Source organism: Rattus norvegicus, chromosome 7 (assembly GCF_021556685.1).
Source record: "Rattus norvegicus strain SHRSP/BbbUtx chromosome 7, alternate assembly SHRSP_T2T, whole genome shotgun sequence".
In the NCBI taxonomy this organism is placed as follows: Eukaryota; Metazoa; Chordata; class Mammalia; order Rodentia; family Muridae; genus Rattus; species Rattus norvegicus.
In genome coordinates this window covers 116,530,424-116,543,205 of record NC_141540.1, presented here as the reverse complement: position 1 = coordinate 116,543,205, position 12,782 = coordinate 116,530,424, and the positions used below count along the sequence as shown (strand labels likewise).

Here is a 12,782-nt window from a genome sequence, read left to right as displayed (position 1 = left end):
CCAATATATACCACAAATTGACCTGCTGGAAAAATCTGGGGAGCACAGTGGGAAAGTCCAGCTTGAGGCTTAGGTAACAAAAGACTGAATACTGAATTCCTGCCCCAAATGTACAGGGGAGTAATCCAGGAAGACCAGCCTAAATCCCAAAAGGAAAGACTGGGAGGACAAGAGGCAGGAAGGAATTGACCATGGCCCAGGTGTGTCACTCCAGGGCAGGCTGCTCCTTTGTTAGGGACAAAAGGCTTCCATGTGCATCAGCAGGGCTCAGCAGGGGTCAAACCCTGCAAGGGACCTAGAAGGGTCTGACAAGGAGGTGAAACATTGCAGGGGACCCAGGAGGCTCTGACAGGTGGGGTGTCCAACTCAGTTACCATGCAGGGCCAGATCCAGGGCTTGGAGTTCACCCACCCCAACATCTCCCCATCTATGAACTGCGGGAGCACATGAAGTTGCTGGTCCTGTAAGATCCAAGCTACAGAATCTCCATGACACAGGGCAACAGCAGGATTCCAGAGAGGAGCCCAGGCACAAACCCAGTATTGATAGTGTAGCAGTAGCCAGAGGGTTCCAACCAGAGCAACAACTTACCCTCATGATCATCTGCCAGTAAGGTTGTTTGAATAAGGTTATACTGTGTGGCACACTGTGGCTACCATGTACAGGTATTTTCCTTATTTTTTAATTTATTTTCGGTTTATGTCTTAAGGGGGGAGGTTTCAAGGGTGGAGGATGAATATCGAGGGAGAGGGAGATGAGTGGGATTGGAGTTCATGATGCAAAATTCACAAAGAGTTAATAAAAACTTTATTTTTAAAGTGTGGACTATGCACTTGATAAATTATGATGCATAAAATAAATAAAATGTTTAAAAAAAACCCTATGATGCACCTGAATGGGGTAGATCCAAAAAGCGTAGGAATGCATCAGAGCTCCTCATAAGACAAGCTGCCCATGTGCCTGTAAAGCCCTGCTTTGGTACACACACACACACACACACACACACACACTCACACACACACACACACACTCACACACACACCACACATACACACAGACACACACACACACCACACATACACACACATACACCACACATACACACAGACACACACACACACCACACACACATATACACACATACACTACAAACACCACACACACATACACACACACACCACACATACACCACAAACAAAACACTGCAAACACACACCCCCACACACACACGCACACACACATACACACACATACCCCAAAAACACCACACCACACACACACACACCACACACACACAACATATACACCCCAACACACACACACAACACACACAACACAAATACACACAACACACACATACACACACACAACACACACAACACACACACACCATAGAAACACACACACAACACATACACACACCACATACACACATCACATACAAACACACACCACATACACACACACCACATACACACACACCACACACACACCACACACATACAAACACCACACACACACCACAAACATACACCACACACATCACACACTTGAACACCACACACTTGAACACGCACACAAATACACACACACACAAACACAGACCACGCATACATACAAACACACACCACACATCTCACACACACACACCACACACACAGTGGGAGGAGATTAACAGATAAATAGGTTATAATCCCCAGGTTATTTTGATTACCAGTGTGAGGAAGAATTAGAGAAGAGGTCAGGGGCTAGTGCATAGTAAAGCAGTCCTGGCCAAGGTGGGATCTAGTTGAGCACTGTCCCAATTTTTCAAGGCCATCTTGTCAATGACAGCAGCATCCCAAAACCCTCCTCCCATCCTTTAGTCTTCTAAGAACTCCCACTGGTATAAAACCAGATCCTTGGTCTTGATGCAGAGAGGAATTTGAGAATGGGCCTTGTCTTAGGGTTTCTATTCCTGCACAAATCATCGTGACCAAGAAGCAAGTTGGGGAGGGCAGGGCATCACCAATGGCCTCCAAGGCTGTGCATCTCTGTGGTATCATCTTCCTCGTTAGATCCAGCCTTGGGGTAAGGCTGAGAACAGGAGGACACAGCAGAGCACCAGTCTTTACACCTCCTCCCTAAAAGGTAGAGCTGTGGGGGACCTCTGGATTCCAAACTCAGACTCAGGACCTACCAAGGGAAAGGCTACTTTCTGGTAAGCAGTGAGGAGCCAAGGTCTGGGAGCCTTGGCCTGGGAGAGGTTCTCTGAGACACTGGGCAGGGGAACCTGAGGAAAGAGAGAGGAGAGCACTGTGAAAGACTGGCCATGGGTGCGGGATGGGGCCTTGGAGTTGGTGCTTAAGAACAGAAGAGATCTGACTACCACATGACCCTGAGAAGTAAAGAAGATGGCAGCTGCTCAGGTAACCCAAAGCAGTATTTCTGAGAATGTCAGGGCCACCAGAAGAGGGCGCCTGTTTCTGGTCCCTCTTTGTCTCTCACCCCTTCCTGAAAGGTATATGTGAGAACAAAGCCAAACTGGAGAGCAGGAACCTGGACACCTTTTGGTTGGAGCAGCTTGACTGACCAGCTTATCCCTCTCACCCCAATGTCTATCATCAGTCCTTCAAAAAGCCCTCAGACCAACAGCCCAGTGGTAGCCCATTCCTTAGGACGACGTCTTATTGCTTATTGTAGCTTTGCCCTCACTTATGAATTCACAATAATTGTTGTGTTTATAAAAAGATAAGAAGAGAAGGAATATGTTTGGTGGATGTAGTCAGGTATTGGGGAAGGGGGTGACTATGCGGGCCCATGCTGAGGCATCCTTTTCCCCTAGGGACCAGAGACACTAAATATAGTATAGAATAGAGTTTATTCAGGGCCCGCAGGGGAGGGTTGAGAGGGAAGTAGAGACAGAGAAAGGCAGAGAGTAGAGAAGTAGAGGAGTAGAGGCTGACCATGAGCACTCGAGAGAGGGGGGAGGGAAAGAGAGAGAGGTGGGAAGGGACAGAAGGACAGAGTGGGAGCAAGAAGGCAGGAGAGTAAGACAGAGCACAGGGGGCACACAGCCCCTTTTATAGTGAGTCAGGTACACCTGGCTGTCGCCAGGTAACTGTGGGGCGGGGCCTAGACAAAATGCTAACAATAATCTTGTCCCTAAAACTCTGTGGTCTAACTTGGGACCTGAGAAGGTGAACGCTGCTGGCTTGGACGGCCTCTGGGTTCCGAGGATCATAGCTGAAAGTAAAAGCATCCGCTCAGGACCCCCAAGACCAAGTTCTCAGCACAAAGGCAATTTCATGTCCCAGAGGGCAGGGATGAGAGACAAAAACAGGAGGTAGGTGATGAAGGGGAAGGGAACAAGGGGGATGGGGCAAAGGAGAGGGGTTAGGGATATGTGTCCTAGGGGATGAAGGACTGTGTCTGGGTAGAGGGGAGACAGACATGTCCCACAAGCAAATGGGAAACCTTTATTAGCCCAGCTGTTTAATTTTAAGTGGGCATGCTAATTAGCTGAGCCAAAGGGGTCTTCTTATTGCTGACCTTGGTAGTAAGTCTCAGGAGGAGGAAGTGGCTAAATAAGGGAATAGACCTTGATGGCTAGCTTTTGGGCTGAAATCTAACAGTTTTTAGCAAAGCCGAGGGAGATGGGGAGAAGGCCTGCCAGAGCCATGTTGGCCATGCTGGAGCCAGAATCCCTTCACTAGCCTCTGAGGCTAAGTTCGATAAAAGCTGAGAAAGGCTCTGTCCAACTTAAGGACACCCCAAATTTTCCTCTATCACCCCATCCTACCAGTTCTGATCAAGAAGTAGGGTGGCCCTGGAGGAGGGTTGTAAGATGAAGATTTATTCTACCCAAGTCCAGTCTTCTGACCCAACCTCCAGCCCAGAGAACAGGGTGTTAAAGGGACATCCTTGACCTTCCTTGGCACCTCTGTAGGACTGCCGCTCTCATGAACCCTGTCTGCTAATGGCAAGTCTCTGAAGATTGTTGACCAGGCCCTAAAGGACAAGGGTGCCAAGGCTGCCTCCACGCAGAGGAGTGTGGTCTGAGAATATTATGGAGACACCATATACCACACTCCATCCCAGGCCTGGGCAGAGGCCAGAGAGTCCTATGTGGCGCTATTACAGTCCCTGCTCCCCGCATTTGCTCTCTCTCTCTCTGAAGGTTCCCATAGTTCCCTCCCTCCTCTAAAGGTCAGGAAATCGAAACTCAAATTCTCAGCCTCTCTTCCTCTACCCAAAAGTCAGATACGGAAAGCTAGGTCCTGTCCTCCTCCACCTCCACCAACGTTTCTCCTCTCTCCCAGGCATCTGTCTGTCTGTCTGAAGCCGGTGGTGCCCCGCCCATGGTGAGTCTAGAGTAGGACTCAGACTCTAAGCAGGGAGGTGGGGTGGGTGTTCTGCTGAGTGAAAGCTCTGTTCTGAATAGCTTGGGCTCACCAAACACACAAGTCAGACTAAATCTTCCCCGGAGCGCTCAGTTCCCAGAATACCCCCAAGCGCTGCTGGCATCCTCCTCTTGCTCACAGGGTCAGTGTTGTTAGTGAGTGTAATAGCTCTCTCAGTGTCTGCTTGCTACCAGGGGATTCCATTGACTTGAAAGCTGAAATGCGCTCTGACTGCTATGATAGCTGCTGCCACTAGGGGGGGCGTGTAGCCCAGCATGGAGCTGGGGTTTAAAGCACTCTACCAGTGCCACCCTCTGGGGATAGGATTGGTCAGCTTTCTGACCAAAGCTGGGCCTGTCAATAAATTAAAGGGACAGGGGTGGCCTCAACTGATAAAAGAAGAGAGTACGGGTGGCCTGCCTAGCTCCCGCTAACCATCAGCCTAAAGTCATTCGATGCACAGCCACATGCCAGTCCCAGCCCCTTGACTAGAACAGACTCCACCTTTCTGCCATAGAGCCTTTCCACCTGCTGGGCAGATGACTGAAGCTCTTGGTCTAATAATTCCATCTTCCATTGTGGGTCTGCCTTTCCACCTTCCCGCTGGGGTGTTGGAAGACTGCTCGTGGAGGAAAAATGCAGGGGCGACAGGCATTACTTACGGCTGCTTGCTGGGGTGCCTGGCTCATGGGACTGACTGGTTGCCAACAGATTACTCAGGGGCAGCGAAAGACAGTCTAAGATACGGGTCCCACCCCATGTTTCTCCAGGTGAGCAATGGCAGGGGCTGGGACAGAGGCTGTGCTCCTCAAACTCCTAGGTACCCAGACGCCACAGAGAACCTCAGAGTTGAGCATGGGGTTCATAGCCTCCTGTGTACCCAGAGGCCACTGAGGACTGCTGCTAAGGTTCCTATTTAACGTATCAAAGCAGACCTGGCCTCCCTCTTTTTCCAGCATCCCTCAGTCCCTACCTGCTGCAAGGTGTGGCTGGCATACCCCACTTTCTGCCCTGAATGTTCCAGCCCAGAGGCTGGGCTTCCCGTCTTCTAGAAGCTCTTTTCTATGTACTTCTGGTGTGTTCTCTCTCTCTCTCTCTCTCTCTCTCTCTCTCTCTCTCTCTCTCTCTCTCTCTCTCTCTCTCTCTTTCTAAATATACAGTCTGTGTTTGTGGCCCGCCCCATCTCTCCATCTCTCCAGTGATTTTCCTCGTCTCATTCCTTGGGACTGGGGAACCCACCTAAGAGCTGCCCTGAAATAAACCTGCTCTGTTGTTGTTGTTGTTGTTGCTGTTGTTGTTGTCGTCATCGTCCTCCTCGTCGTCATCGTCTTGTTTATTTTGGCTTGCATTGCTTTATTTCACAAGCAGAAAATACCTATTAGTCACCTGCAGTATTTTAAACATCCAACCTGAAACTGCAGTGAAGGCTTGAAATGATTGACATTTGTAGTAGTTTGGATTAAATATCCCCCATAAACTAATGAATTTAAACACTTGGTTTCCAGTTGGTGGTGCTATTCAGCGAGGTTGTGGAACCTTTAGGATACGGAGCCTTGAATGATAAAATAACACACAGTGGATGGGTTTGGAGAGTTATAGCCCCATTTCTCCTGCTTTCTCTGCTTCCTGCTGACACACCTCAGATTTTGCCCTGTCTGCTGCTTGCTGTAAAGGCTCTCCAGCATTATAGACTCTAAACCCAATAAAACAAAATCCTAATATATTCTTTCTTCCATAAGTCTCTCCTGGTCATCATCGTGTTATGCAGCAGGAAGTAATTGTTGCATTTTATAAAAAGATAAGAAGCCAGGAATATGTTAGGTGGAGGCCCTGTATGGTGTGGGGGAAGGGGTGCCTCTGCGTGCCCATGCTGAGGCATCCCTGCCCCCTAAGGGACCAGCCGCAAGATTGGCAGATTTATATAGGAATGAGAAACAAGGGAAGTCTATGGCAGGGGTCGGGTCAGAAGAGCTGAGAAGAGTCACAGGTACTGAGTGAGCCCAGAAGCCAGCTCCTGCCTTGATCTATTGGTATGCCAATAGAGACCACAGACAGTCACTTAGCCTTTCTCATAGCAGTGAGGAATGTCTTCTTTGGGAAAGCAGGAAACTGGTGTCAGAATTTGGGAGCATGGACAAGCAGGAATCTTTCTTACACCTATGAAACATCAACAACATGGCTGGCTAAACAAGACTTGGACACATGTGACACTAATAGACAGATATGCCTGCCTGGAATGGGGAAACCTTACAAGTCCCACCCGACTTAGGCAAAGAACTGTGGGCAATGAAAAGGAATTCTGAGAGTAAAGTCTTACACAGGGAAGACCTCCTAACCCAATTTCAAGTACTGGGCTTTGAAATCAGATACGTTCAGCTAACATCATACAGTGTGAGCAAGTGGTATTTATGTAGTTAGGAACCTATGTGTACATGCCTGTTTGTGTGTGTATTAACATCAATTAGATAAAAGGGGTCTTTAAAATTTTGAGAGAGACCAAATGTGTTACACGGGAGGAAAGGAAGAGGGAAATGATGCCATAACTTAATTTAAAAAGAATTTAAAAAGACATGAGGCTCTGAGTTCTCTTACAAATGGTGAGAACATAATTATTTTTTAAAAAGTAAGGTATCTTTTTTTCTTAAACAATTCAAGAGATCATACTCGCCATACATTAGACTTAAATCTACCTATGATGTTATTTAGACCACTGTTTCTCATGACCTTTTTTCTTCTTGGTAAGGAAGTTATCTGCACATCATCTACCCATTATTGCGTTAACCTAAACGTCAAGCGGTAGTTAAATCTCTTCTCCCCATCACACCATGACCTGGCCATTCTAATCGGTACCGAAATGTCTGCGAGCAAATCCTGCGTTCATCTCTCAATTCCAGCCTTCAAGAATACAGGGAAAATTAAATGAGAAAGAATCTATGGACTTTAATTCGAACAACTAAAACTGTCCATTGCTCTGGCTTCCGCTCCCCTCTGCCTAGGCTCTGTAAAAGACAGGACAGAACCCAACCAGATGTGCCTAACATCTGACTTAAGAGAAAAGTCTAACTGTGAAGGACCCTAGTTCTTACTGGAGTATAATAGCTATTAAGAGGCTTGGCCTGGTAGAAAGTAGGTAGGTTATGGGGTTCCTGTGAAGGACCCTAGGGGCTTTCACCAGCCTTACAACTACTGCCTCAGGACAAGATTAGGTCAAGTACCAGCTTCCTACCTCGAGTTAAGGCTAGGCCAAGTTCCATTCTCCACCCACAGTTCTCAGGAGGAGCAGGTGCATTCTTGAAAAGCAACAGAATGTACTGATAGTCACCTGACCCTCTCTGGTCCCAGATAGAGTTCCAATGCATGTCATATGCTTGGTAGCCAATAGATTCAAAGGTCAATATGCTTAGCTAACAAATTTAAACTGTAAACTTACTGGTGTAACCTGTACCCCTTTTGAAGAGTGGTTGACCCCCAACATGCTAGTGTGAGGCCAAATCTTTAAAGTTCAGACTCCATTTTAGAAAACCTGACCTAAGTTTAAGTACAGGTAAACTAACAGGATGTCACCTAGCATTAGTTTCCAAGTTGTCACCCAGCAAAACTCAAGCCTAGCTCCAGTCTCTTGGCTAATCCCCAACATGACCAGCATTTCCAGGTTATTACCACAAGAGACTGCACCCGCAGGTTACAAGCCCACCCCCTTACCTAACAACCACCAATGCAGAAGAGAACAGAAATTAAGTTTCTGAGATGACTCCCAGCACCAACCAATTTTATGTTAAAGGCCACAGTAGCTTCCCAATTGGATGTTTGCACTCGTACTCCCTGCCTGCTGCTTACTATAAACCCTCGTCCCAGCACTCAAGCAGCAGGTCCCCTGTCGTCCAGAAACCTCCAGGACCTGAAGGGACCCGGTCAACAGTTCTCTGCACCCAAATCCCATGGGAGGGAGAGCTAAATCTGCAGAGGGCAGACATACCTGAGAAGCCAGAAGAGACTACACTCTGCCCACATTTCTGACACCAGAGGAAAACACCTAATGCCATCTGGGACCCCAGTGCTCGGGGGTCCTGGGAAAAGGCAGCAAAGGCAGCACATGCCCTCTTGGTTGCCCCCCTCACAGAGAGCTCAAAAGGAGCCCCCATGAGCAACTTGAGCCACGTGACCACAGATAAGACAAACTTTTCTGCTCCAAGCGACCTGCCTGGTGGACTCAGGACACACAGAGGCAAAATTCCTCTGGGACTGGACACTTCCGGTTTTTAGCTGGAGCCCCAGCCTCACTGATCCTGGCCCACAGCTCAGTGCTCCTGAACCCCTTGATAGAGAGAGCTCCCCGCCTGTACACGTGGGCACTCCTGAGACTGCAGAGTGGGAGAGACCAACAATACTGGCCAACCCTGCCCACATCCCTGGCCCAAGAGGAAACTGTATACTGCCTCTGGGAACCGGGAGATAGGGGCACTCGAGAGGCAGGTCCCTTGCGATCCAGACACCGCCTGGACCTGAAGGGACTGGATCAACAGTTCTCTGCACCCAAATCCCCTGGGAGGGAGAGCTAAACTTTCAGACCGGCAGACACAGCTGGGAAGACAGAAGAGACTACACTCTGCCCACATTTCTGACACCAGAGGAAAATACCTAACACCATCTGGGACCCCAGTGCATGGGGGCCCCGGGAAAAGGCGGCACATGCCCTCCTTGTTGCCACCCTCACGGAGAGCTCAAAAGCAACCCCCCCTTCCCCCCACAATCAACTTGAGCTGCGGGACCACACAAAAGACCAACTTTTCTGCTCCAAGCGACCTGCCTGGTGGACTCAGGACACAGGCCCACAGGAGCAGCTGAAGACCAGTAGAGTGGAAAGACTACACGCCCGAAAGCAGAACACTCTGTTCCCATAACTGGCTGAAGGAAAACAGGTCTACAGAACTCCGGACACACAGGCCTATACCATGGTCTAGAAACTGTCAAAAATAGCAGAACAGGGTAATACCAGAGACAACCTGATGGTGAGAGGCAAGCACAGGAACTCAAGCAACAGAAACCAAAACTACATGGCATCATCGGAGCCCAATTCTCACACCAAAGCAAACACTGACTCTTCAAAGATACCAGAAAAGCAAAATCTAGATTTAAAATTACATTTGATCATGATGATGTAGGACTTCAAGAAAGACATAAAGAACTCCCTTAGAGGAATGGAGGAAAACATAAATAAACAAGTAGAAGCCTATAGAGAGGTATCACAAAAATCCCTGAAAGAATTCCAGGAACACACAATTAAACAGGTGAACGAATTAAAAATGGAAATAGAAGCAATAAAGAAACAACAAAGGGAAACAACCCTGGATATAGAAAACCAAAGGAAGAGACAAGGAGCCATAGACACTAGCATCACCAACAGAATACCAAGAGATAGAAGAGAGAATCTCAGGAGCAAAAGTTTCCATAGAAATCATCAACACAATGGTCAAAGATAGTGCAAAACGGAAAAAAGCTACTGGTCCAAAACATGCAGGAAATCCAGGACTCAGTGAGAAGATCAAACCTAAGGATAATAGGTTTAGAAGAGAGTAAAGACTCCCAGCTCAAAGTACCAGTAAATATTTTCAACAAAATCATAGAAGAAAACTTCCCTAACCTAAAGAAAGAGATGCCCATAAACATACAAGAAGCCTGCAGAACTCCAAATAGATTGGGCCAGAAAAGAAACTCCTCCTGTCACATAATAGTCAAAACACCAAATGCACAAAACAAAGAAAGAATAAGAAAGAAAGCAGTAAGGGAAAAAGGTCAAGTAACATATAAAGGCAGACCTATCAGAATCACACCAGACTTCTTACCAGAGACTATGAAAGCCAGAAGACCCTGGACAGATGTCATACATACCCCAAGAGAACACAAATGCCAGCCCAGGTTACTGAATCCAGCAAAACTCTCAATTAATACGGATGGAGAAACCAAGATATTCCATGACAAAACCAAATTTACACAATATCTTTCTACAAATCCAACCCTACAAAGGATAATAAATGGTAAAGCCCAACATAAGGAGGCAAACTACACCCTAGGAAAAGCAAGAAACTAATCGTTTTGGCAAGAAAACAAAGAGAAGAAAAGCACAGAAACAAAATCTCACATCCAAATATGAATATAAGAGGAAGCAATAATCACTATTCCTTAATATCTCTCAACACCAATGGTCTCAACTCCCCAATAAAAACACATAGATTAACAAACTGGATACATGACCCCCCCCCCCCAGCGGATCCCGGCCCGCAGCAGCTCTCTGCTCCCAAACCCCGTGGGAGAGAGACCTCACCGCCTGATCAGGTGGGCACTCCTGAGGCTGCAGAGCGGAGGAGACCACCAACACTGCCCACCCCTGCCCACATCCCTGGCCCAAGAGGCAACTGTATAAGGCCTCTGGGTTCCCGTAGGGGAGGGCCCGGGAGCGGCAGGACCCCTGCGCCTGAGACACCGCCGGAACCTGAAGGAAACAGACCGGATAAACAGTTCTCTGCACCCAAATCCCGTGGGAGGGAGAGCTGAACCTTCAGAGAGGTGGACACGCCTGGGAAACCAGAAGAGACTGCACTCTGTGCACATCCAGACGCCAGAGGAAAACACCAAACGCCATCTGGAACCCTGGTGCACGGAGGCTCCTGGAAAGAGCGGCGCAGATCTTCCCGGTTGCTGCCACAGCGGAGAGGACTTAGGCAGTACCCCACGAGCAAACTTGAGCCTTGGAACCACAGGTAGGACCAACTTTTCCCCTGCAAGAAACCTGCCTGGTGAACTCAAGACACAGGCCCACAGGAACAGCTGAAGACCTGTAGAGAGGAAAAACTACACGCCCGAAAGCAGAACACTCTGTCCCCATAACTGGCTGAAAGAAAACAGGAAAACAGGTCTATAGCACTCCTGACACACAGGTTATAGGACAGTCTAGCCACTGTCAGAAATAGCAGAACAAAGTAACACTAGAGATAATCTGATGGCGAGAGGCAAGCACAGGAACCCAAGCAACAGAAACCAAGACTACATGGCATCATCGGAGCCCAATTCTCCCACCAAAGCAAACACGGAATATCCAAACACACCAGAAAAGCAAGTTCTAGTTTCAAAATCATATTTGATCATGATGCTGGAGGACTTCAAGAAAGACATAAAGAACTCCCTTAGAGAACAAGTAGAAGCCTACAGAGAGGAATCGCAAAAATCCCTGAAAGAATTCCAGGAAAACACAATCAAACAGTTGAAGGAATTAAAAATGGAAATAGAAGCAATCAAGAAAGAACACATGGAAACAACCCTGGACATAGAAAATCAAAAGAAAAGACAAGGAGCTGTAGATACAAGCTTCACCAACAGAATACAAGAGATGGAAGAGAGAATCTTGGGAGCAGAAGATTCCATAGAAATCATTGACTCAGCTGTCAAAGATAATGTAAAGCAGAAAAAGCTACTGGTCCAAAACATACAGGAAATCCAGGACTCAATGAGAAGATCAAACCTAAGGATAATAGGTATAGAAGAGAGTGAAGACTCCCAGCTCAAAGGACCAGTAAATATCTTCAACAAAATCATAGAAGAAAACTTCCCTAACCTAAAAAAAGAGATACTCATAGGCATACAAGAAGCCTACAGAACTCCAAATAGATTGGACCAGAAAAGAAACACCTCCCGTCACATAATAGTCAAAACACCAAACGCACAAAATAAAGAAAGAATATTAAAAGCAGTAAGGGAAAAAGGTCAAGTAACATATAAAGGCAGACCTATCAGAATCACACCAGACTTTTCGCCAGAAACTATGAAGGCCAGAAGATCCTGGACAGATGTCATACAGACCCTAAGAGAACACAAATGCCAGCCCAGGTTACTGTATCCTGCAAAACTCTCAATTAACATAGATGGAGAAACCAAGATATTCCATGACAAAACCAAATTTACACAATATCTTTCTATAAGTCCAGCACTACAAAGGATAATAAAGGGTAAAGCCCAACATAAGGAGGCAAGCTATACCCTAGAAGAAGCAAGAAACTAATCGTCTTGGCAACAAAACAAAGAGAATGAAAGCACACAAATATAACCTCACTTCCAAATATGAATATAAAGGGAAGCAATAATCACTATTCCTTAATATCTCTCAATATCAATGGCTTCAACTCCCCAATAAAAAGACATAGATTAACAAACTGGATACGCAACGAGGACCCTGCATTCTGCTGCCTACAGGAAACACACCTCAGAGACAAAGACAGACATTACCTCAGAGTGAAAGGCTGGAAAACAATTTTCCAAGCAAATGGTCAGAAGAAGCAAGCTGGAGTAGCCATTCTAATATCAAATAAAATCAATTTTCAACTAAAAGTCATCAAAAAAGATAAGGAA

At 46.9% G+C, this 12,782-nt stretch overlaps 1 long non-coding RNA gene across 2 annotated transcripts in view; it reads right to left on the bottom strand.

Moving 5' to 3' along the window:
• LOC148004848 (uncharacterized) overlaps window positions 1–12,782 on the bottom strand; it is a 30,697-nt gene that overhangs the window by 3,637 nt on the left and 14,278 nt on the right. The window lies entirely within an intron of this gene.